Here is a 27,907-nt window from a genome sequence, read left to right as displayed (position 1 = left end):
TGCACGTGGTCGCATTAATGATGAGGACTCTCCTGTTGTGTCCTCCTCTGCGTTTTCGCTGAAAAGTGAAAAGCTGGGGGGGGGGACAAGGACTGGGTTTAAATAGAACCTATTATTTCAATAAGCTCCAGGTAAAGCTGTACATCTCTGTGGGGCTTCACTTAAGAGGAGACTCTTGGGAGGAGAAAGTAATAAAAGTGAAATATGAGAGGCCAGACTCAAAGAACGACAGAACCTAAGACCCCAAAAGGAGAGTTTAAATTGAAGTACGATACAGAAATACTTAACATCAAAAGAGGTGAGCCCTAAAAGCCCAGGAGTGGAAAAAAAGCAACAAGGAGCTAGAGAAGAAGAAAGAGGTGGTGAAACAAAAGGGAGACCAAGGAGATAAAACCAGAGACAGTACTGGAGTGGATAAGGATTCAGAAGCAAGTAATATGGAAGAACAAAGGAACGCAACTCAAATGGAAATGATGGAAATGTTTGTGAAACTGGAAAACTCGATCAAAAATGAGATTATTAATGTAAGAACGGACATGGGTCACCTACTGAGGAGAGTTGAAGAAGCCGAGGAAAAAATAGGAAAACAATCTCAAGAAATATCAGAGTTAAAAATACAAGTTATAAAACTGCAAACAGACCACAGAGAAATCCTGTATAAACTGGAGGATCAAGAAAATCTAAATAAACGTCAAAACCTGAGGTTTAGAGCACTACCTGAACAGAACGGGGAAGATTTAGAGAAGAAAATGAAAAAAATATTTAATCCAGTTCTGGGCAGAGATGAAGGTGATGTGTTAAAAATCGACAGAGTTCATAGGGTCAGAAAGCCCCGGGCCTGTACCCCGAGACGTCATTGTCAAATTTCACCAGTATGAGGACAAAGTTAAAATCTGGAGTGGACTCAGAGGAAAGCCCCCTCTGCAGTATAGGGGGACGGACCTCCAAGTCTATACGGATTTATCGGCAAGAACTTTGGCAAGAAGAACACAGGAGGAGCCTAGGACACAGTCTGCTGAATATATTGTATCAAGCAGCAGCAGCTTGCGTAGCAAGCCTTGTCCTTACAAGCCAGCTGAGATCTGCCTATCTGCTTATCTGCATGCCTAAAACAAGTCAGGCACACATGAGTGTATCACTGTGCTGTTTTGCCTGTGAACTTTTATTGTAACAATATTGCGCAATGCTTACCCTATAATTGGGTGATCGTGTGTGGCACCGGGCCTTCAGCCCTCTTTTTCCCTCCCCCCTTCTGTCCCTTCAATATGTGTATGGCTAAATCCATCGTATCCTTTCATCAGCTATCTTTGTGGCCCCCTACTCACGCTATGCTTTTCATTTAGAGGGCTCTACATTATCCCCCTTGTCCGCCGCGGGGGAGAGTTTTTTAGGCGGCACGACACGATCACCCAATTATAAGGTAAGCCGAACCAGTAATTATGCTTTATTTTTTCCCTTTTCTACATGCTGTTTTTATGATCACTACTTGTAGTGTACTGTATAATTTTTTTGCTTGTATTGCATTATATTATTTGTCTTATAGATTGGTCCTCCTGAGGAAGTGATAATATCGCAAAACTAGTCGAGAACCAGACCAGTCAATACTTTGTAATTTACAGATATTCTTTGGTGGACCCTGAATTTCTGTTTTTGCATTTTAAGTATACCATGTATTTCCTTTTTGCAATAAATTCCTTTTATATATATTGTCTATCACTGTTTATCTGTACCGGTATAGTCCAGCCATTTTAGGGTGCGAACATTATGGGGCCAACATCAGCCACTGTCCCCTATGTCCCACTCTCTTTCCCTGTACATATTAATTTGGATGATGGTACGGTTTAAATTCTACTATCCTTGACTATATGAGGCTACACTCACAATTTGTCCTTTATTAAGGGCTCAGAACCAAACAAAGAGGGAGGCAACACTGGATAAACATGAGAAATTAGCGAAGCCTGGGACCCCCAGGGCAGTCATCAATTCTTGAACATAAAAATTGGTGGCCTGAGGAGTCCATATGTAAGGGAGGCCAGTCTGGTCCAGAAGTCCCAGAGATCCAGAAAGCAGCAGATGACATCTGTGTCCCCAGGCTGTGGTACCACAAGAGATTGCATCTTTTGGCCGACCAGACTGGATCCAGGGTCCTCACTTTCTGGTCTTCCTTCCACGCTTCCTTCCGGGCTGTGGCTGTGCTCTTGGAGATGTGGCAGGAGGAGGAGTAGGACCTGGAGGAGGAGGAGGACTGGGAGGACCTGGAGGAGGAGAAGGAGGAGGAGGAGGAGGAGCTGCAGGAGGAGGAGGAGGACCATCTGTGAGTTCACAAAGGTGTGTCTGAGATGTAATTTGGCCCCTCATACCTTTATTAAGAGCCTCCAATATGAGTGACTCACACATGAGTTGTTATCCCTCCTCCATCCTCTGCATTTTAGAGGCAATGATGGCAGCAATGTCCTCCTCCACGGTGTGTGGTGCTCCCAGGACCTCTGTAGCCCTCCAAAAGAGGCCTATGGCAGCCTCCCCTAGGGCACTCCTGCTCCTGCCACTTTCTCTTTCCAGGTGTTGGGGAGGGACCTGCAGATCAGGCAGCTTGCTTGGCCCAGCCACCTCCTGGCTGAGACTTCCCTAAGTATGAAAAAGGGACATGGTTTTAGTTTTTGCATCATTAATCACAATCCTAAATTAGTACTCCAAACTAACATCTAGTTAACATCATTGATTGGACAATCAGAAATATTTAAAAGAATGCTAGACCTGGCTCAATCTGGGCTCCTCCACATGTTGTTGCCTGGAAGGCCCAGGTTGGGTGTCAGAAGCCTCAGCTGGAGGGGAAGGAAGCGTGGAAGGAAGACTGGAGAGGGATGGCCTGGGTTCAGTCTGGCCTGCCAGAAAATGCAGCCTGTCATAGTACCACATCCTGGGGACATAGATGTCATCTGCTGCTCCGGATCTCTGCGAATCCTGGACTTTCTGGCGCTCCCTTACATATGTGCTCCTCAGGCCACCAATTAAGATCTTCAAAAATGTGATGTCTGCCGTGGGGATCACCTGCTTCACAATTTCCCACAATTTATCCAGTGCTGCCTTCCTCTTTGTTTGGTTCTTGTAATGTGGGTTGTTGATCTCCCACAGACATGGCAGCTCCCTTAACATATCAATGAATAGTGACATGAAGTCATTATCTTTTAATAAAATATGCATGTTCACTGCAAGACACAACACAAGACAAAGCCTAATGTCAGACAAAACTCTCCTAATCTTGTTACAATATAGGCCTCAATCTAGAAGCAGTATAGGCACAAAGTTGTCTCTTACCTTCGTTCTTACGATCCGCGCGTCCAATGCTCCTTCGTCCGCTCACAGATCATACGTACTACGCACGCGTGTTACACTTTATACACACTGCGCATGCGTGTATCTCCGCCCCTGATGTTCTTTCTAGTCTATTCCCCGCCCCTTTTCGTTCAGCGCAGTGGGTGAAGAGCACATGGCGGAGTCAGAGCAGGTGCGTGCTAATTATAGCAACGAGGAGGAAGAGGAGGAAAGCCCGGATCCGGACATGTCCCGATCCAGAAGGAGACGATTTAAGGCCACAAATATGTCCTTTGGGGAGATGTTGGAGATGGTGGACATCCTGAAGAAGGCCGACTATGACGGGAAGTATGGGCCTTACCCCAACCCCAATATCAGAAAGGCCAAGATCATGGCGAAAGTGGTCAAAAGTCTGCACAGGAATTTCAGGGTACGACGATCGAAAGATCAGCTCAGGAAGCGGTGGTCGGACCTAAAATTGAGAGAGCCCAAGCAGTACCGAAAGATCCGGAGAGTGCTGCAAAAAAGTAAGTAGTTGTGCTGTGTTCCTATTTTTTTTGTCTTTATTACGTTCGTGCTGCTCCATATGCTTTTCTTAATTGTACAGTTTAAAATGTCAATTTTAATGTTCATGGGCCCATTATTCGTTCGTATCAAACATTTTTTTTTCGCCCTCTAAAACACCATTGTTTAGGCCATATGCATTTTCCTAAATTTTTTAGGGCCTAATTGGATGCAAAATATTTGGTTGTGTAGATGGGTTTGTTACTAGAATGAAATGCAAACTAGATTCTGTATAAGGAGAAGACACTGAGCAGCTGTTTTCACATCTGGACGCTGGAGCACTAGTGTGGGACACAAGAACACCATTTTTATTAGGGGGGCACACAGGTGCTCCAGTGTATACTATAGGGGGGTCTCCATCTGTGAAGCTTGTACTAAACAGGTAAATTATTGCAGGTTGACAAAGGACAATAAACAAGCGACATCTTGGAACTCTGCTAAAATTGACACTTGTACCCCACTTCCAAGCAATGTTTCCTATTTATAGTTCTGCCATCAAATCACTGTGTGCTAATTATACCATTTTTGTTTTACATAGGGGAGAAAAGACTCGGAGCACACCCCTCATCCGAGGAGACCAGAGACCCTCCACCTGTGGAAGAAGGTGAAATACCCCAAACACAAGCGGAGCAGGAGGAGGAAGAAGATGTGGTGGAAATTGGCACCACAACATGTGAGTGTCTGCGACCACAGGCTCAGGTAAGAGATGGATGCTGGCAGATTTTTGATACCTGTTTTTGTTTGGTTTCTCTCTTTTTAGGTGATCGTGATGTTAGGGATCGAGATCCTTTCACATCAGAAAGTGCCCAGATCCTGATCGGGGAGATCATGGGGTGTAATTTCGAATTAGAGAACATCAAGACAAAAATCAATGATGTGATTAAAAAAAATAATAACATCATTGATGTTTTGGGGCGAATTTAATACCCCACAAAATCACTTTTGTTTGGTACAATGTTTAAAATATTTTTGAAATGTTTCGAAAAGCCAAATTTGGAGGATGCACACAGTGTGCCAACATGTGCTATCTGACATCACGGGAGATCAATGGACGCGTTTTGGGGGTGCAACCCCTTCCTCAATAATAAAGTAGCGGTGAGGAAGGGCTTGCTCCCCCAAAACACGTCCCTTGATCCCCCGTGATGGCAGCTAGCACATGTTGACATTCATAAATTGGTGTGCATCTTCCAAATTTGGTTTTTCAAGGGTGATTTGACCCCATCTGAACGCAATTTCAAACACAGTTCCTAAATACTCATGTCTGATATTGCCTTCAGGTTTTACCATATGTGAACTTTGTAAGTTCAAGTTTTTTGTCTTTCTTGTTGGTTTTACACAGGCCTGTTTTATCGTAAATGGACATTTCTATTTTTGATAATGCCACCCCAAAAATTGTTATACAACAAGCATGTTGGTTTGTTTTAAAAACCGTTTCTAAATGCACATGTGATTGTGCAGGTATTAAAAACTTTGTTAATCAAGAATGTGTGGATTATTGTCTCAACGCTACAACACTTTTGTGGTGATGTAATTGCTGTTTTCGTAGAAAATGGTGGTTATTTCCTAAGGGCAAATCCTCTTTGCACTACAAGAGCATTTTCATTGCAGTTTCAAGAGCACTTGTAGTATAAAAAGTGTATACGCCTTTAATATATAACAGCCAACAGTGCTTTGTATAAGGTTACACAATCACGCAATTTACAGGACTCCCCAGGCTCAGCTAAAACAAACACAAGCAGTAAATGTCCACAAAGAATTTCTTTTTTTTGCTTTTTTATTTGAAAAAGGCTTCACAAATTTGCAGGCATATTGATGGCCCCCCTACCCGCAAAGAACTCCAGGTATCATAACCGGACATCACGGGCACTCAGGGAGGGCAAGCCAGGACGGCCGCTTTCAAGCGCCGTCAGTGTTGTTTCAGGGATCACTCCGGCCTCAGGCCCAACTGAGCCAGCATAGTTGGCCAAATGTTTCCATAAAAAGTTATGGAGAATACAGCACGCCAGGATTATATGATTAAGTTCATACTCCTCCATATGGATGGGTGTCAGAAATAGGCGGAACCGGCTGGCCAGGATTCCAAATGTGTTCTCCACCACTCTTCGGGCTCTGGCCAGCCGATAATTAAAAACCCTCTGTTCCGGGGTGAGGGTCCTCATCGGGAATGGCCGCATAAGATGGTCCCCCAGCGCAAATGCTTCATCAGCAACGAACACAAATGGGAGTCCTTCCACATTGTTCTCTGGAGCTGGCAAGTCCAAGCTGCCACTCTGGAGACACCTGTAGAACTCTGTCTGGGTGATGACTCCACCATCGGACATCCGGCCATTCTTCCCCACGTCCACATACAAGAAGTCATAATTAGCCGACACCACCGCCAACATCACAATACTATTGAACCCCTTATAGTTGAAATAGTACGACCCCGAGTTGGGTGGTGGGATGATGTGGACGTGTTTCCCATCAATTGCCCCTCCGCAGTTAGGAAAGTCCCACCGCTGGGCAAAGTGGGAGGCCACAGTCTGCCATTCCTGTGGCGTGGAAGGAAACTGTTGGGAAAAAAAATAAATATTAATATTTTTGCTCAGAAACATGGCAAGCAGATTAGGCACAAACATTCTGGGGCAACCTCCAGATAGCATTTATTAAGGGGAATTTAACAACACCAAAGTATAAGGTACACCTATCATATCCCCCCCCCTCTCATGGGCCATTTCTAACATTATGGGGGGTGGGGAAATCTTGGACAGGTAACCCTCTTCACTTCATTGAGAGATGAATGCCTAAATACAACTAAGGAACAGCTCTTCCTTAGTAACACTATTGGCAGCCCACTGGACAGGTAAGGAGTATCCTAATACAAAGATATAAATACACACTGTACACATTTGAGCACATTTGGACATTCTGCTATTACCTATCAAGATAATAATAGGATCTAAAAAGTTTAAACACTACCATTGGAAAGTATACAGGCAGGCCCTTGCACTGCATGCTTTGGGGAATTCATCCATAAATTTCACCACAAAAGAGATGGGTATAGTGTGTATGGGTTTTGCAAAGTCAGCAGATAGATGATTGAGGATAGATAGAGCATTGGTATCAGCTGACTTAGCAGTTGGGGGAGGGAGGGTTACTAAAAATGATTTGGGGACACCACAAAAAAAAAGCCTCAGGCACTCTGCCTGAATTTAAAGCACAAATTACATTTCAAAACATTTTAGGGGGTGTTTGGGGTAAAGCACTACTATGGAGCTGATAAAATACATTGTTAAGTGACTACATGAGGTGAATATAGGGCCCGTAGACCATGTTGGGGAGGTTAGTGAAGGACAATCTGTATGAAGGACCTACAAAATTAATTACCTAAAAAAACAGCATGCATGAGGACAAAGGGGACATTCACAGCATATTACAATCATGGTAATTAGGGAATGAGGAAAGAAATACAAGATATTAGCAAACATTAAATACAATAAAATGTGATATTAAAGGATAAAAATCTTACCTTCATATACTCCTTCTGCAGGACCTGGATGATGGCAGAACAGGTCTCTGGGATAATGATCCCCAGAGCCTGGGGGGAGATGCCTGTCGAGAACTTCAAGTCCTGCAGGCTTCTCCCTGTCGCCAAATACCGCAGGGTAGTGACGAGCCTCTGCTCCGGAGTGATGGCTTGCCTCATGCAGGTATCCTGCCTGCTAATATAAGGGGTCAGTGAAGCCAACAAACGGTGAAACACGGGGTCCGTCATCCTGAGAAAGTTCCTGAAATCATCAGGATTATTCTCACGGATCTCACGGAGAAAAGGCATATGAGAGAACTGGTCACGCTGAAGCAACCAATTCTTGGTCCATGAACTCCTCCCCACCCTGTTCATGGACTGGACTTGTGTCAAGGTCAGGACCCCAACACCAAGCCCCCGCACAGCACGAACTCTACGAGGAGTACGCATACGCAACATGGCTAGAAAACGGTCGGCTGCTCAGAACGAAGTAACAGAAGGCACTGAAGAACAGCAAGACCTGTGAAGAGCGACCTGAAAAACAGTAATGAACGAACAAGAACACAATGACTAATTAAAGTCACGCGGAACTTGCTTGCACGCACTGAAGAGCAGATACAAACCCACAAGCACAAACTGAACGGCAGAAAACAATCTGAAAGCCACGAGTCTGAAAAAGCGCGAATCGTCTCTCACCAAACTTTTACTAACACGAGATTAGCAAAAGGAGCCCAAAGGGTGCCGCGCTTGGTTCTGAAATGGCCTTTTCTAGTCTCGTCGTACGTGGTTGACGTCACCGCGTTCTTGGCAATCGGAAATTCCAACAACTTTGTGCGACCGTGTGTACGCAAAACAAGTTTGAGCCAACATCCGTCGGACAAAATCCTAGGATTTTGTTGTTGGAATGTCTGATCAATGTCCGACCGTGTGTACGGAGCATAAGAGGAGGGAGGAACTAATGGAGGAAATTTTTGTGTTAGAACAAAGCCAAAAAAAGAACAACCTTAATAAAAAGCATGACATGGACGTGCAACATGAATTCGTGTTGAAGAGAGATGAGTTAAAAGATCTCTTAGAGTTGGAAATGAGGAAAACCTTCATCAGAATTGCGAGAGAAAGATATCTATGGGGGAGTAAAAACAGTAAGTCTTTAACTAGGATGCTGAGGAAAAAAAGAGCAATAAACTTCATAGAGAAAATACAAAACAAAAAAGGGGAAATGGTACATAATACAAAAGAAATTGCAATGGTGTTCCGAGATTTTTATGAGCAGTTGTACTCAGTCGGGTGGGAGAGGGGACAAGGTCAACAGAAGGTCAGCAAAAAAGAAAAAATTAAAGAATATGTACGAAGAGCGAACTTGCCCCGGTTACCAGAGGAAATAGCAGAGACACTCGAGCGACCAATAACAATAGAGGAGATAAATCAGGTGTTAAAAGAGTCACCTGTCGGGAAAAGTCCAGGGCCAGACGGTTTTACGATGGAATACCTACAAAAATTTAAAGAAATTTTAGCCCCAAGGCTCTGTACATACTTTAATGGGCTGGGAGTGAGGTACGAGCTGAGTAAAGAAGCTTCAATGGCCACAATAACAACGATCATTAAAGAGGGTAAAGATTGCATATTGTGCTCAAGGTGTTTGCTAAAGTGCGAGTTAATGCAGGAACTTGTCCACCCCGACCAGGTAGGCTTTGTGCCCGGAAGGGAGGGGAAGGATAATGGGGTGAGATCGTTGTTGCTGCTCCAGAAAATAAGAGACGGGAGAACCCCCACTCTACTCTTGTCGATTGATGCTGAAAAAGCTTTCTACAGAGTAGACTGGGGGTTCATCATGGGAATGTTGGAAGGTATGGGGATAGGCCCAAGGATGATGGATTGGATACAAGCCCTTTATAAGAACCCCATGGCGGCAATAAGGGTAAATGGAATACTATCAACCCCCTTTAGGATGTATAATGGCACGCGACAGGGTTGTCCTCTGTCAACGCTATTGTTCGTGTTGGCATTAGAACCACTCCTGGTGACGGTGAGGGGAAATGCTGATATAGGGGGGATAGAGATAGGAGAGGAGACACATAAATTAGCTGCATTTGTGGACGATATTTTGTTTTATGTCTCTAATTCACGCATCTCTTTGCCCAACCTTTTGAAGGTTTTAAGGGAGTACGGGGAAATATCCAATTTTAGGATAAACCCAAATAAATCGGAGGTATTAAATATTAACATCAATTCAAAAGAAGAACAAAGCCTCCAGCAGGAATTTCAGTTCCCCTGGTGAAAGACAGGAATAATGTGCTTGGGGATAAAATTAACAGCATCTCTGGAGGAAATCTATCAGGCGAATTATATACCTATATTGGAGGAACTAAAGGCAGAAATAAAGAGAATAGCAGCACACCCCTTATCCTGGATTGGTTGGATCAATGCTCTGAAGATGATTATTTCACCCAAAATTCCATACAAATTTCAGATGCTCCCCATTTACATACCCCCTGCATACTTTAGAGTAATTAAAGGTTTAACATCAAAACTAATTTGGCAAAATAGGAAACCCAGGATTTCCCTTGCGATTTTGCAGAGAGGGAAAGGCCAAGGTGGACTAAGTGTACCAGATTTCAAAAAGTACTACGAAGCGGTGGTCCTAACACGTATGGTGGAATGGACCAAAATAAAGAGTGAGAAAAGATGGGTAAAAATAGAATATACCATGGCGGGCACAAATTCCAGGTTCTGTGCCTTTGGTCACTCGCCTTGGCCATGCTGTGTTGCTGTCACTTCCACGCATGCTCTTTTGCATCCTTGCTCTCTCTCTCATCCCCCCTCTCTATCATCCTCCCTCCCTTACCCCTCACCCCTCTCTCATCCCTTTTCTCTCTCTCTCATCCTCTTTCGCTCTCTCTCTTCCTCCCTCTTCCTTTGTATATGAATATTTGATCAAGATTAAAAAAAGAAAAAGAAGTTGGTGTGATATCCATACTAATATGTATGGAGAAGTAATCAAGGAGGTATGATACTGTTTCAGAGGGACAATAAATCACAGTAATCCTTAGACCTCTTTCATACTGGGGCAGCTCCGCATTAGTGGTAAAGCGCCGCTAGTTTTAGCAGCACTTTACCGTTGTTTTAGCAACGCTTTCTGGCCACCAGTGGGGAGCTTTTAACCCCCGCTAGTGGCCAAGCAAAGAGTTAAAAGCACCCATGTTGCAGGCGCTGCTGAAGATGCCTATTCATTTCAGGGCGTTTTGAGAGCTGTGTATACAAAAATAGAAAATATTTATTAATAAGTGTGACAGACCTAGCCGGGAGAGAGACTTTTGGAGGGGACTGTATGCTAGCCTCTTGCTGATTGATCGTGGGCCCTGGCAATTGGGGGAATTATGTTCTTTGTGAGCTGTATGCCTGGGGACCCTTGAGGTGGTATTACTGTGGATTCGGGTCCTGGTCCCCAAGGACACACAGACTCTGGGGACCCTGGATTTGCCATATTGGAATAGTGACTGATTCATACAGTTGGGACTCCTACTGTTAAATGCTAATGTCATCAATTCCAGCTACCTGTCTGTTGTCTGCTAAAATGTGTATTGTAAATAAGTCTCTAGTATGGGATCTAAGAGTCATTAGATCCCCATTGTTGTTTGTGTTTAATTAACTCTGCTATTGTGATAATGTTGATTGGATTTTCTGAACTACAAGATGGCCAGTCTGACCTAAAGGTCATGTCTGAGTCATCTAGGCTGTCTAAAGGGATTAGTTAATTAGCTCATGTTAATTAGGTTAAGTAGGTTACAGCTGTATTGTTAGAGTAATATGAGCAGGAGGTCTGCACCTCTACTTTTAGTGTATAAAAGAGCCTGTATTTTGCAATAAAGGAGATTCCTGTTTGAACTTACATACAGCCTGCCTGGTGTTTGTTCTGAGCTATCACAACTGGGTTAGAATGGCACAGAGCTGAAGTTCTAATCCCGGAGCATTGGATGACCGAACCATGAGACGTTGCAATCTGATTCAATAGCAGCAGAGGAGTGTCGGGAGAGTGGAACCGAGCGAGCAAGGGGCTCGTTACATTGGTTGACAGCCATGGGATTTGCTCTCCAGTTACTGGGACACTCCAAACCAGCCTGCAGGAGAGCCACGCTGAAAGACTTACTTGAGACCCGATGAGGGAATGGTGGGATCGTGCTTCCTTGCCGTGAACACATCCAAACCATCACCTGGATCCAAGGTCCAGATAGCAGGAGAGGAGAGATACCAGCCACCATGGATGAGGAATTCAGAAGGAGGTTGCGAGAGATGCAGATATAGCACAGAGGACCAGTTTCAGAGCAGGTCCTGCTAGGATGGTTTGATTCTATCCGCTATGAACTCTGGAAGGAAGCGCTAGCCCGTGAGCAGCGACATCAGAGAAAAGAGCTCCCCTCCATCCATGTGAGGTACTGGTTGCAGTATGAATTGCGAATGCTGTTTTTGGGGGAACAGCCAAACCAGGAGTGGACAGCCGAGTTAAGCAGGCTGATCCGGGCAGAAATGTGGTTGGACGAGAGCTACAGAGCCCTCCAGTGGTATGTAGCCCAAGTGTGCCCGTGGACAGCGGATGACCGCCCCATGGGAGGCTTTGACTACGATGGCCTGGGATTGTTATACTGGAGGCTGTCCAGGGACCCTGACTTTGGGAGTGATCGGAAGTGGCATTTGGAAGAAATAATGGAGCACAGAGAGCGAAGACTGAATGTCTCGGAAGTGCACTGGGCACAGGAAGATTTGGAGTTTCTGGCCGTTCAGGAATGGGAGCTTGAGATTGCCTACAGACAGCTGTTAGACTCTGCTCAGCAGCATGGTGGGGCTCCCTTTGCCTGGGACTATCAGGAAATACCAGTTGACAACTCTGAAATCCTGGCTGAAGAGTTGACAATGTGGCAGAGTAACAGTGTGCTTTGCCAACCTGGCCCCGCAGCTATGGAGGTGGAGGTCTTATGGCGGATGCAGCAAGTGCTGACTGACCTTGATGAACCTGTTTCTGCATTGGATGATCTTGGATGGAGGAATTTGCCTGTCCAGCAGAATGCCAGAGAATCGGCAGTGGAAAATCTGAAGATTGCAGTCCCCAAACCTAAAGTGCTGACAACAGGGCAGAGCTCTGCTAACCTCTGCCTAGCACTGATAGCATCTTCTGGGTTCCACGGAGAGGAGATGGTGAACCTTTATCCCCAGACACCAGTTGCAGAGACAGGTGATTTGATAGACTTTTCTGCTGAGGAAGAACAACCTGGTGAGCCTCCAGCAGAAGAGCTGTTATTAGGACCAAACTTTACTGTGCTCTGCCCAGCACTGATAGCATTTTCTGGGTTCCACGGAGAGGAGATGGTGAAACTTTGTCCCCAGACACCAGTTACAGAGACAGGGGATTTGATAGACTTTTCTGCTGAGGAAGAACAACCTGGTGAGCCTCCAGCAGAAGAGGAGCTGTTATTAGGGCCAAACTTCACTGTGCTCTGCCCAGCACCAACAGAAGTATCTGTGAAGTTACAAGGAACTTCCCCAGCTGAAGCGCTGGCAACCAGACAGAGGGTCCAAGACCTCTGCCCCACACCTGTGGCAGTTTCGGAGGCTTAGGGTGAGAAGGTGGCAATCACTTCCCAGCAGCAGATACAGGGGGAGAAGGGAGAGGAGGTGTGTGTGTCCCTCCCCAACAGTTAGCTGGAGCAGATGGTGTGGGGTTTCCAGCAGAAGGGCTGGCAACAGGGCCGAGTACTGCTGGCCTCTGCCCTCAACTAACAGGGGATGGATTTCCTGTGAAGGTGGATGGGACTTCAGTCTCCACCTGTATACCCCAGGGATGCTGGGCAGTCGGCCCAGATCCCCAACAGCATGACGGAGTGAGCCCAGACACCCTGTCTTCTCTCCAGCGGCAAAAAGGACTCCAGGGAGAAAGGCCAGTCCAGGCCTCTCCCCAGCGGCAGATATGTTCTCTGAGAGGGGCAGAGGTTGGCTGGGTGAGTAATGCTTTGTTTGGAACAATTTGTTTGGGGTACTGTGTGGGTACAGGCATTAGAGGACTGGAACTACTGACTAACTTCGGAGTCAACCCGTCTGGGGTCTCCTCCTGTGTTAGTCTCCTGCCAAAAGGGGAGAAATGTGACAGACCTAGCCGGGAGAGAGACTTTTGGAGGGGACTGTATGCTAGCCTCTTGCCGATCGATCGTGGGCCCTGGCATTTGGGGGAATTATGTTCTTTGTGAGCTGTATGCCTGGGGACCCTTGAGGTGGTATTACTGTGGATTCGGGTCCTGGTCCCCAAGGACACACAGACTCTGGGGACCCTGGATTTGCCATATTGGAATAGTGACTGATTCATACAGTTGGGACTCCTACTGTTAAATGCTAATGTCATCAATTCCAGCTACCTGTCTGTTGTCTGCTAAAATGTGTATTGTAAATAAGTCTCTAGTATGGGATCTAAGAGTCATTAGATCCCCATTGTTGTTTGTGTTTAATTAACTCTGCTATTGTGATAATGTTGATTGGATTTTCTGAACTACAAGATGGCCAGTCTGACCTAAAGGTCATGTCTGAGTCATCTAGGCTGTCTAAAGGGATTAGTTAATTAGCTCATGTTAATTAGGTTAAGTAGGTTACAGCTGTATTGTTAGAGTAATATGAGCAGGAGGTCTGCACCTCTACTTTTAGTGTATAAAAGAGCCTGTATTTTGCAATAAAGGAGATTCCTGTTTGAACTTACATACAGCCTGCCTGGTGTTTGTTCTGAGCTATCACAACTGGGTTAGAATGGCACAGAGCTGAAGTTCTAATCCCGGAGCATTGGATGACCGAACCATGAGACGTTGCAATCTGATTCAATAGCAGCAGAGGAGTGTCGGGAGAGTGGAACCGAGCGAGCAAGGGGCTCGTTACATTGGTTGACAGCCATGGGATTTGCTCTCCAGTTACTGGGACACTCCAAACCAGCCTGCAGGAGAGCCACGCTGAAAGACTTACTTGAGACCCGATGAGGGAATGGTGGGATCGTGCTTCCTTGCCGTGAACACATCCAAACCATCACCTGGATCCAAGGTCCAGATAGCAGGAGAGGAGAGATACCAGCCACCATGGATGAGGAATTCAGAAGGAGGTTGCGAGAGATGCAGATATAGCACAGAGGACCAGTTTCAGAGCAGGTCCTGCTAGGATGGTTTGATTCTATCCGCTATGAACTCTGGAAGGAAGCGCTAGCCCGTGAGCAGCGACATCAGAGAAAAGAGCTCCCCTCCATCCATGTGAGGTACTGGTTGCAGTATGAATTGCGAATGCTGTTTTTGGGGGAACAGCCAAACCAGGAGTGGACAGCCGAGTTAAGCAGGCTGATCCGGGCAGAAATGTGGTTGGACGAGAGCTACAGAGCCCTCCAGTGGTATGTAGCCCAAGTGTGCCCGTGGACAGCGGATGACCGCCCCATGGGAGGCTTTGACTACGATGGCCTGGGATTGTTATACTGGAGGCTGTCCAGGGACCCTGACTTTGGGAGTGATCGGAAGTGGCATTTGGAAGAAATAATGGAGCACAGAGAGCGAAGACTGAATGTCTCGGAAGTGCACTGGGCACAGGAAGATTTGGAGTTTCTGGCCGTTCAGGAATGGGAGCTTGAGATTGCCTACAGACAGCTGTTAGACTCTGCTCAGCAGCATGGTGGGGCTCCCTTTGCCTGGGACTATCAGGAAATACCAGTTGACAACTCTGAAATCCTGGCTGAAGAGTTGACAATGTGGCAGAGTAACAGTGTGCTTTGCCAACCTGGCCCCGCAGCTATGGAGGTGGAGGTCTTATGGCGGATGCAGCAAGTGCTGACTGACCTTGATGAACCTGTTTCTGCATTGGATGATCTTGGATGGAGGAATTTGCCTGTCCAGCAGAATGCCAGAGAATCGGCAGTGGAAAATCTGAAGATTGCAGTCCCCAAACCTAAAGTGCTGACAACAGGGCAGAGCTCTGCTAACCTCTGCCTAGCACTGATAGCATCTTCTGGGTTCCACGGAGAGGAGATGGTGAACCTTTATCCCCAGACACCAGTTGCAGAGACAGGTGATTTGATAGACTTTTCTGCTGAGGAAGAACAACCTGGTGAGCCTCCAGCAGAAGAGCTGTTATTAGGACCAAACTTTACTGCGCTCTGCCCAGCACTGATAGCATTTTCTGGGTTCCACGGAGAGGAGATGGTGAAACTTTGTCCCCAGACACCAGTTACAGAGACAGGGGATTTGATAGACTTTTCTGCTGAGGAAGAACAACCTGGTGAGCCTCCAGCAGAAGAGGAGCTGTTATTAGGGCCAAACTTCACTGTGCTCTGCCCAGCACCAACAGAAGTATCTGTGAAGTTACAAGGAACTTCCCCAGCTGAAGCGCTGGCAACCAGACAGAGGGTCCAAGACCTCTGCCCCACACCTGTGGCAGTTTCGGAGGCTTAGGGTGAGAAGGTGGCAATCACTTCCCAGCAGCAGATACAGGGGGAGAAGGGAGAGGAGGTGTGTGTGTCCCTCCCCAACAGTTAGCTGGAGCAGATGGTGTGGGGTTTCCAGCAGAAGGGCTGGCAACAGGGCCGAGTACTGCTGGCCTCTGCCCTCAACTAACAGGGGATGGATTTCCTGTGAAGGTGGATGGGACTTCAGTCTCCACCTGTATACCCCAGGGATGCTGGGCAGTCGGCCCAGATCCCCAACAGCATGACGGAGTGAGCCCAGACACCCTGTCTTCTCTCCAGCGGCAAAAAGGACTCCAGGGAGAAAGGCCAGTCCAGGCCTCTCCCCAGCGGCAGATATGTTCTCTGAGAGGGGCAGAGGTTGGCTGGGTGAGTAATGCTTTGTTTGGAACAATTTGTTTGGGGTACTGTGTGGGTACAGGCATTAGAGGACTGGAACTACTGACTAACTTCGGAGTCAACCCGTCTGGGGTCTCCTCCTGTGTTAGTCTCCTGCCAAAAGGGGAGAAATGTGACAGACCTAGCCGGGAGAGAGACTTTTGGAGGGGACTGTATGCTAGCCTCTTGCTGATCGATCGTGGGCCCTGGCATTTGGGGGAACGGTGTTCTTTGTGAGCTGTATGCCTGGGGACCCTTAAGGTGGTATTACTGTGGATTCGGGTCCTGGTCCCCCAGGACACACAGACTCTGGGGACCCTGGATTTGCCATATTGGAATAGTGACTGATTCATACCGTTGGGACTCCTACTGTTAAATGCTAATGTCATCAATTCCAGCTACCTGTCTGTTGTCTGCTAAAATGTGTATTGTAAATAAGTCTCTAGTATGGGATCTAAGAGTCATTAGATCCCCATTGTTGTTTGTGTTTAATTAACTCTGCTATTGTGATAATGTTGATTGGATTTTCTGAACTACAAGATGGCCAGTCTGGCCTAAAGGTCATGTCTGAGTCATCTAGGCTGTCTAAAGGGATTAGTTAATTAGCTCATGTTAATTAGGTTAATTAGGTTACAGCTGTATTGTTAGAGTAATATGAGCAGGAGTTCTGCACCTCCACTTTTAGTGTATAAAAGAGCCTGTATTTTGCAATAAAGCAGATTCCTGTTTGAACTTACATACAGCCTGCCTGGTGTTTGTTCTGAGCTATCACAACTGGGTTAGAACAGCACATAGCTGAAGTTCTAATCCCGGAGCATTGGATGACCGAACCATCAGACCTTGCAATCTGATTCAATAGCAGCAGAGGAGCGTCGAGGGAATGGAACCGAGCGAGCAAGGGGCTTGTTACAATAAGATTTCCAAAAAAAGTCAACATTCACCACACCACAGTAAAAACCATTAAAGACAGTTGTCAATAATGTTCAAAACAAAGAAAATTTCTGAGAGGACCCTATGCAGTTTTCTTTTTTAATTTAATCAGTGTAAACTTTGGGCAAATTGATCCTAAATTACTTTGACAGCCTATTTTTTTAGCAGCACACAACCCCCTTCAAATGTTCCCCAAAATATATAGAAGACTCCTGGGGGGGTATTTGTGTGCTGTTTAAAATTGGAGCTGCAGCTACAGGACCCTTACCTTAAGATAAGCCCATTAAAAAAAAAAATCATAAAAAAAAAAAAGAAAAAAAGATTGACTTCAAGGGTCATGGCTCAGCGACCAGAGGTCACAAATTCATGGGGTAGGTAGCTAAAGGTCTACCCTACTACTGGTCAAAACCAGATCAAAACTGGGGCTCCTATCACCTATGGTCCTGGAGATACGGGGCTCCTTGTGCAGCCTGTCAGAAGCTACATACAGAGCGGCCAGTTTAAATACAAGCTGGCACACTCTGTTTGCAGCAGACTGAGAGGATGAGCTTGCAGTGCCTTTCCTCACTTCTTGTCAGAGGCACTGAGCTCAATGGAAAGCTTGGAGCCTGCAGAGTATGACAGGCAGCACCGCTTGTCAAACTCGCTCTCAGTAGCAACATAGTCCAACAATGTAAAACTGCCATTCAGCAATGTAAAAAAAAGAGGCGGCAGTAGCACCTCATGAACGCCTGTCAGCTGCTGCTATACCACTTGTTGAAAAGCAATACACCACAGATCACTTTTCAGAGGGCAGTAAGCATTACTGCAAATGTGAAAGAAACTTGAAACACATAATACATTTCACACTCACCACCAACCAGGTCACTCCCCAGCCACTTTCCATGTTAGCCACCTGCCTTCAACTTATATCACAGGTGACCATTTCCCAACCTGCAGATGATAGACCCTGCTCTAAAAGATATCACTTCCAGTTACTCCCCCCCACCCGCTGATTGATATTCCTCCATGACCACCTCACACCCCCCCTGCTGACAGACATCTCTCCCCAGCCTGTCCCCACACACCTTCTCACCTGCTGACCTGTGGATGGGGGAATCACTCCCGCAGTGTTATTGTGTTCTGCTAGTAGGGATCCTTCTCAACCCACACAATACAATGAATGGTGTTGCTAACTATAGCTGGCAGCACTGACTGTTTTGGGAAAAACCTGACAGGCTGGTTGTACTCAAGTTGATTAATAGATTGACTTGAGTACAACCAGCTAGCCCATACATAGATCGACTATAGCTGGTCTCTGTTTAATTGGTTTAATTTCAATTCTTGTATGGCCCGCTTAACCACTACACAGTCCCTAAACATCCTTCCACAAACCTTTACATTTTTCCTTCCCAGATTCCTACATCCTCCTCACCTGTACATAGTGCCCACTGTCATACCCTCCACACTCCTCTCCTATACATAGTGCCCACTGTCATTCCCTCCACACTCCTCTCCTGTACGTACTGTCCACTGTCATACCCTCCACACTTCTCTCCTGTACATACTGCCCCCATCATACCCTCCACACTCCTCTCCTGTACATACTACCCACTGGCATACCCTCCACACTCCTCTCCTGAACATAGTGCCCACTGTTATACCCTCCACATTCCTCTCCCTCATCTGCACATACTTCCCGCTCAAGAAAGGCGAGCATGAATAAAGTATATAAGAGAATATGGGCCAAGTTTGTTGCATTCTCATCCTCTGCAGGCAGATCATTTAGAGATCCAGAGATCCAGGATATCTTCAGCTTCCTTCAATCTGGCCTAGATCTGTCTCTATCCATCAGCTCTCTTAGCCCGGGTTCACACCTATGCGAATTAGATGCGGCTTACACCGCATCTAATTCGCAGGACATTTTAAAATACATTCATATGAATGCATCTGGTTCACATATGTGCGTTGCATTCGCACTGCGCATTGCACAAAAAACGTGTGCGTTTTTTGGGCATTGCGGTGCGAACTACAAGCCTATTATCTCCTATGGGAACGCATCTGATTCGCAGATGCATTGCGTTCTGAACAAGGATTTTCTCTTTCTCCTCACTACACCTCCCCCTCTCCCCCCCTCCTCCCTCCCCCTCTCCCTGCTCTCTAATCCTGAGCAAAAACGCAATGAATCCGTTGAACAGGAGATTGTTATCTCCCCAGTGAAACCTGAGCTTCAATTCGCACCGCACAAGTGTGAAACCAGGCTCAGAGTCTCAGCCTTATCGGCCTTCTCAGGAACATCATGAGCGGTTCACCCGTTAGACCGGCAGTTCTTCTGTGGGGCGTCAAGACTCAGGCCCCAAAGAAAACCAAGGTTCCCCAAATGGGATCTTCCCCTCGTTCTTGACTCATTGTCTGGACTTAGTGTCACAGGGTCTACTCCGTTTTCTATCAAGGTCCTTTCTGCAAAAGTCACCTTCTTAAACGCTATCACTTCGGCCATAAGGGTTTCTGAGATTGGTTCCTTGGGTCATGAAGAACCATTTCTGACCTTTTTTCCAGATTGGGTGGTCCTTATCTCTATGCTCGGCTCAAATCCGAAGGTCACTTCAGTGTTCCATGAGAACCAAGAAATCGTCCTGCCTACATTTAGGTCTCCAGGGTCCACCGAGGTACATCCTCTGGATATAGGTAAAATACTGAAGTGATACCTGCAAGCTACTTCATCCTTTAGACGCTCCGAATACCTGTTTATTCTGTATTCCAGCAGTAACAGAGGGAAGAGAGCTTCAACCAGAAAGATTGTGGCCTGGATCGTTCAGTCCATTCAACAGGCTTATAGAGCTAAGGGCTTGGCTCCTCCAGAGGTGGTGACAGCACATTCCACCAGGGGTATGGTGGCTATGTGGGCAGCTGCCCTACACGTGGCTCCAGATGTCATCTGAAAAGCAGCGTCTTGGGCCACCATTAATACCTTTATGTCACATTACTGCATAGAGCCTGCTTCTCTATCTTCTGTGAACTTTGATTTAAGAATCCTGTCAGTTGATGGGGCAAATTAAATAATTTTTTGTTTAGCATACCCACCCCGTGTGGTCTGGCTAGTTATTTCCCACACGTAGGCTGCCATGGAGTCTGTCAGGAAAACAGAAAATTTATTATTAAATCCATACCATAATTTTTCTTTGCTGCTGAAATCCATAGCAGACAGAGTTCCCACCCATTTGGTCAAAGAGTTGGCTAATTAAGGAACGCAATCCCTAGCGGTGAGTTCAAATTTATGGGTATGGGGTCCTATAGCATTGGAGAAGAGGGGGAGTTAACCCACACATAGACTGCCATGGAGTCCATCAGGAAAAGAAAATTACGGTAAGTATTTGATAATAAATTTTCTGTTATTTTTGCATTGATCCCTGTTTGCCAGGGCAGTGCCCCTTCCCCACCATGCTAGTTTTTGACACCCACTTCACTATTTGCCCAGAAACATTGCTATTTTCATTTGAAACTTAGTAATATCAGCAGGGTTTGGCATCTTAGCTGCTTTGAAGTTTGCCAAAACCCTGCTGAACTGACCCCAGGGCAGTTTGGCTCATCACTGGAGGTGAGTGTACTAATGAGAGGAGGGTATGAGTGAGGGTGATTTATGTAAGTTGTCATATCTTAGAACCTAAGAATGAGGGACACCTAGGGATGGAGAAGACATGCAGAGCACACTGTGGCAAAAATTGGCATGGCTAAAGAGCACTGAATATGAACTGAAGTGGGTTAAAGGAGCATTTCAAAATATAATTTTTGTACCCACAAAATACTCAATAATTACTATGCTATGCGTGAGAGACTCACTTACATGAGCACTTACATACATAGTAAATTTAAAAAAATGTATACACTCAGATACAATCAGGGGCTGAGGAATACTTTGTTACCAGTATTCAAAAAAGTATACTTAGTCTCTCTTTAAATCAGAGTCCCCCACCAGAGTCATCACATCAGGCCTCCCCCCATTCACATCAGAGTCCCCCCTTTACATTGGTCATTACATTACATTCCTCCCCACATCAGGTAGAAGTAGGAGTCTCCCTTCATATCAGGAGTTTTACTTTCATACCATCAGGAGTCCCCTTTTTCACATCTTGAGTCCCCCCTCAACTTCAAGAGTCCCCTTCTTCAAATCAGAGATCCCCACACCCCTTTTCTTCACATTAGGAGTCCCACTTTACGTCAGAGGTTGCCATTTACACCTGAAGGGTCCAGTATGGATTTTGGGGGGACCCCTATGCCATTTTTTTTAATTCTGGCACGGGGTTCCCCTTAATTTCCATACCACACCTGAAGGGCCTGGTATGGATTTTGGGGGGACCCCGTGCACTTTTTTTAATAATTTTTGGTTCGGGGTTCCCCTTAATTTTCATACCAGACCCAAAGAGCCTGGTAGTGGACTGGGGGGGGGACCCATGCCGTTTTTACAATGAGTTTTATCTATATTGCCGATACACGACAATTCGTCACAGCCGCAGTAATTTTTGAATGACTTTTTTCCTTTAGAAATTTTGCTGTGGTACTGTTCTAAACACGGGAAAACTGCGCCACTTTACAGGCATACTATAGACACCCTGCAGGCACGATATTTAAAGGAATATTTCATTTTTATTGTTTCACTTTAAGCATTATTTAAATCACTGAAAAAACTGTAGTTTAAAACTTTTTTTTTGCATTGATCCATGCCCCCTGGGGCAGGACCCTGGTCCCCAAACACTTTTTATGACAATAACTTGCATATAAGCCGTTAAAGTCTATGGGACACGAACATGAAAAATCAAAAATGCTAATTTTAAAAGGTGTTTGCGTGTTCGTCCAAATTTTTTGCCTGTTCACATGTTCTGGTGCGAACCGAACTGGGGGGTGTTTGGCTCATCCTTACAATTCAGCCACTCCCTGTTGAACCGGCTGTATTTCAACACTTCTATGTAAAAGTGCATGTATATTTGTACTGTGTGAAAGAGGAGAAAATACATGTTATTAGGCAATCATGATACTTAGCACCATCCAGGGACTAAATGCAAGATTTTTTGTTTTAAATTATTAAAAAACATTGCTCCAGCACAGGAAATCACCTAATACCATGTGTTTGTTTTTTTCCGCTTCAGTGCAGTACATGCAAGTGTACATGCAATTTTACTTGGCAAACTGCTATGAAGTTTTTTTTGTAAGAAATACATACACCCCTTTCTGTTTCCTAATAAAGCAACCTTTATGTTAATTTTTTGCCCATAATTCTTAAGAATCCCTCATCTCCTATATTGAAGCATTTGTAGTCAAATGAGCATACTGAATGAGTGATCTGGAAATCAAGCAATAAACTTGTATGACTTTCTTTCCTCAAAAAATACAAGCAGTTTCATAACCTTGACAATGTCTCACTCATGTTTATGACATAACGAGCACCATTTTAAGCACAATTTCACCAAACGTCTAACGGTACTCCTGATTACTTGAATATGGATAAAGAGCTCAGTGTGACAACATAAGCTTGTACAGGTTCCCTGCATGGTACCCAAACAATAAATCAGTAGACCATGGATAATATTTTCTTTCAAAGGACAAGTGTTGTCAATCTTTCTTCAAGTGGCATTCTTATCTCAAGGGGAGGTCTTTTTATGTACTGGCTATTTTCCAAATATACTGCACTTTGGGTACAGCAATAGAAGGCTGTGTATGTCATTCACAAAATAATAATATGAAACTTTTGTCCAGTAGTTATATAGCAATTTTCAGAAATATCTAGGACCTGAATTATTGTGTATAAAGTGAAGTGAAATGATGTCAACTTGTGTTTACTTCAGTTATCCAGTCATGTGCAAAGGAGTTCTGATTTCTTTTTTAATTCAGTCAAATGTTAAATGTTATCTTAAAACAAAGATTTATGCCACTTACCCTTACCTCATTTTACAGTAAAATAAATGAGGTCCATATGAGTATGGTTAACCAGTTCAATACCAAGCACTTATACACCTTGCTGCCCAAGCCAATTCTCACCTTTCAGCGCTGTCGCAATTTGAATGACAACATGTGCGGTCATGTGACGTTGTACCCAAACAAATTTGTTTTCTTTTTGTTCTCACAAATATAGCTTTCTTTTGGTGGTATTTGATCACCTCTGCGATTTTTATTTTTTGCGCAACAAATTAAGAAAGATCGAAAATTTTGAAAAAAAAACGTTTTTCTTTGTTTCTGTTAAAAATTTTTGTAAATAAGTAAGTTTGCTCCTTCAATGATGGGCACTGATAAGGCGGCACTGATGGGCACTGATAAGGCGGCACTGATGGGCACTGATGAGGTGGCATCAATGAGGTGGCACTGATAAGGTGGCACTGACGGGCACTGATAGGTGGCATTGATGGGCACTGATAGGTGGCACTGATGGGCACTGATAGGTGGCACTGGTATGTGGCACTGATGGGCACTGATAGGCGGCACTGATGGGCACTCGTAGACGGCACTGATGGGTACTTATGGGTGGCACTGATAGGTGGCACGGATGGGCACTGATAGGTGGGCACTGATGGGCATGGATGGGCACTGATAGGTGGCACTGATGGACACTGATGGGTTGCACTGATCACACTGATGGATGGCACTGATGACATTGATGGGTGGCATTGCTGGGCATCACTGATGTCTTTTAGTACATACTGGTGCCAATCAGTGCCCATTTGTGGGCACTGATTGGCACAGATTGGGCATTCATTTGAACATGTGGATGGCCATGGGGTACATACCTGGCCATCCTCATGTCGCCCCCTTCCCTGGCGGTCCTAGTGGCGCCCCTGGTGGTCCAGTGTGGTCAGTCATCTGAGGGGGGCTGTGCTGATAAACAATCAGCGCAGACCCCCCAGTCAGGAGAGGCTCTTTACTGAGATCGGTGTAGCGGTATGTCAGACTGACACACCGCACCACCGATCACTCACGGGCGCACGGCAGCTGTTATCCTGAAGGACGTCATATGACGCCCAGTCAGGATAACTGAACCACCGCCTGGTCGTCATTTTGCTATAGGCCGGGCGGAAAGTGGTTAAGGGAAAATATAAAAAGACAGAAGCCTTCAAAATTCAAGGGGTACTGCACAGGTATTGAGAATTGGGCTGATATACTAAGGAGTTAAGCTTCTTGTGTGAATATGCACTTCAATTATCCAATAATGTGAAAAGCATTTGCACATGATTGGGTATTCAAAGTGAACAGGAGTTTCATGGTTTTTACATGGTTGGAAATCTGACGTGAACATTCACACAAGAAGCTTAACTTCTTTTGTACATCAGCCCAGTTCTGAGGATTCTTGGTTCCTTTAGTAAATCAGCCTCATTGTCTCACTATAGGAGCAAGGTTTGGAGTAATTTCCAGTATGGAACACACAGTAGATGGTTTTGGTTGTCTACAACTGATAATTGGGAACCTGTTGACATTCATATTACCATTTTTTAACACATACAGTGTAATATATATATACACACATATATGCACACACATATACATTAATACTGTATGTATGTATGTATTAAAAATTGATCAGCAGTACTATGAATGTCAACAGGTTCCTAATTATCAGTTGTAGACAACCAAACCATGGTATCTCATCTACTTTGTGTTCCATACTGAATATTACTCCAAACCTTGCTCCTATAGTGTGACAATGATGCTGATTTACTAAAGGAGCCACGAATCCTCAGAATTGGGCTGTTATACAAAAGAAGTTAAGCCTCTTGTGTGAATATTGACATCAGTTTTCCAACCATGTAAAAAAACATGAAATTCCTGTTCACTTTGAATACCCAATCATGTGCAAATGCTGTTCATATATCTATATATATCTATCTATCTTATCTATCTGTCTATCTATCTGTCTATCTATCTATCTATCTATCTATCTATCTATCTATCTATCTATCTATCTATCTATCTATCTATCTATCTATCTATCTATCTATCTATCTATCTATCTATCTATCTATCTATCTATCTATCTATCTATCTATCTATCTATCTATCTATCTATCTATCTATCTATCTATCTATCTATCTATCTATCTATCTATCTATCTATCTATCTATCTATCTATCTATCTATCTATCTATCTATCTATCTATCTATCTATCTATCTATCTATCTATCTATCTATCTATCTATCTATCTATCTATCTATCTATCTATCTATCTATACAGATATATAGATATATATCTATATATATAAGCACCATCTCCTTAATTGAAAACTTAATCCTAAATTAGAACACCTACTTTGCCTTTCTTGCTGCCAGTGCTCAGACTATGGAGTTTCACCCTCTTTATTTATCCACATGACTACTGAGTTGTTACCAAAACAGGAATTGACAGTAAAGCTTCCAAAGGGGACATTTTTTTTCAGTGACAGCAGTTTAATGAGGAATTTTCTGAATGAGTGATTTCCTTTCACTTCCACACAAGACAAGAGATGAAGGGAGACAAAGATAGCAAAAACTCACAAGAGGTTTTATCCATTCTTTACTCTATCCAAAATTTAAAAAAAGGTTTTGGTTTTAGTTATGATTTAAGCTAAACTTTCCATTACTATAACCTGATGATAAATGTAATCCAAATTTTTCTTTTCACTTTATCATAACTAGGGATTTGGTTCAGGTCTTTTATTTGTTTGAGGAAAACATTGCCTGTTTGCAGTTATGGACCTGTTAATCCAACACCCAAATTCATTTAAATCATAATGCACTGCAAGAGTCTTTTACCTTAGGTCAGCTGACCTAAAAGGGCTAATATAAGGAGAGGGTGCAGAGCAGCTGAGTGTCAGTATATTGAAAGCTATTGATTTTCCTTTCGTAGATAATCCCCCAAGTGTCCTTGTGAAAGTCCAAATGAAACGCTTCTGAATATGAATTAATAACTAAATATTTTCTTCAGTGCTCAAATTTTGATGCTCATCCCACATCTTCACCTCCATACTGTGTTTAAATGGTTTGCTTACTCAGAACCAGAACTCTGTGTTATTGGAGGTCATATAAGCTCATATCCAACCACATGTCATATACTGTCCAAAAAGGATCCTTTGCTCCTCCAGAGCTTCTGAATAGATTACACCCAGGACCTGCTATATCCTTAGGGAGTAACAGCTTTTACATCAATATAACAGAGAACTAAACCCAATCTGATGTTCTATTTTATTAAAAAGAAGCACTTACTCATATACTCACAAGCATAAGGCAAGTAATAGCTTACATATTAGAATACCACTATAGATAGGACTCCGGTGGGTATCATCAGTCAATATGTGATGAATAATGATGAGCTTAGGCGTGTTCGCAAACAGCACGTACGGAGCCCGCCAGGAAGTCGGCACTTAGAAGCGATATTCACAAGCAGTGAGACATTTTCCGATCTCTGCAGCCACGCATTGGGTGTTTTTTGTTTAACCACTTGCCGACCGGGCCATAGCCGAAAGACGGCTACAGCGCGGTCGGGTTATCCTGGGTGGACGTCCGTGGGATGTCCTCCCAGAATCCTGCTCTCACGTGCTCCCTGGGGCGCGCACCCGAGAACTTCTGTGATCGCGGCCGTTTACCTTGTGATCGCTCCGTCAAATGATGGAGCGATCACATGTAAACAAACCGGCTTCATGTCATGACGCCGGTTCCTCCCTCCCCTCTCTATACCGATTGGTACAGTGCGAGGGGAGAGGGGGAGGGATCGGATGGCAGCACTGCTGTGGGCTGCATGTGCAGTGCTCACAGCGGTGCTCAGTGACAAATAGAGTCACATCCATCCATCCCTCCATGCTCAGCCATCCCTGCAATACTCTGCAATACAATCTGCAATATTACCTTGCAATAATACCCTGCAATTATACCCTGCAACTATACCCTGCAATTATACTCTGCAATTATACTCTGCAATATACCGTGCAATATACCCTGCAATACTCTGCAATACCCTGCACTACTCTGCAATAGGGATGAGCTTCGAGTTCGAGTCAAACTCATGTTTAACTCGAACATTGGCTGTTCGCAAGTTCGCTGAACAGCGAACAATTTGGGGTGTTCGCGGCAAATTCGAATACCGCGGAACACCCTTTAAAAGTCTATGGGAGAAATCAAAAGTGCTACTTTTAAAGGCTAATATGCAAGTTATTGTCATAAAAAGTGTTTGGGGACCTGGGTCCTGCCCCAGGGGTCATGGATCAATGCAAAAAAAAGTTTTAAAAACGGCCGTTTTTTCAGGAGCAGTGATTTTAATAATGCTTAAAGTCAAACAATAAAAGTGTAATATCCCTTTAAATTTCGTACCTGGGGGGTGTCTATAGTATGCCTGTAAAGGGGCGCATGTTTCCTGTGTTTAGAACAGTCTGACAGCAAAATGACATTTTGAAGGAAAAAACCCATTTAAAACTACCCGTGGCTATTGCATTGCCGACAATACACATAGAAGTTCATTGATAAAAACGGCATGGGAATTCCCCAAAGGGGAACCCCGAACCAAAATTAAAAAAAAAAATGACGTGGGAGTCCCCCTAAATTCCATACCAGGCCCTTCAGGTCTGGTATGGATTTTAAGGGGAACCCCGCGCCAAAAAAAAAAAAACAGCGTGGGGTCCCCCCAAAAATCCATACCAGACCCTTATCCGAGCACGCAACCTGGCAGGCCGCAGGAAAAGAGGGGGGGATGAGAGTGCAGCCCCCCCCTCCTGAACCGTACCAGGCCACATGCCCTCAACATTGGGAGGGTGCTTTGG

This window comes from Aquarana catesbeiana, linkage group LG09 (assembly GCF_042186555.1).
Source record: "Aquarana catesbeiana isolate 2022-GZ linkage group LG09, ASM4218655v1, whole genome shotgun sequence".
Classification (NCBI taxonomy): domain Eukaryota; kingdom Metazoa; phylum Chordata; class Amphibia; order Anura; family Ranidae; genus Aquarana; species Aquarana catesbeiana.
The sequence above is the reverse complement of the archived record's forward strand: the minus strand, read 5'-3'. Positions refer to the sequence as shown.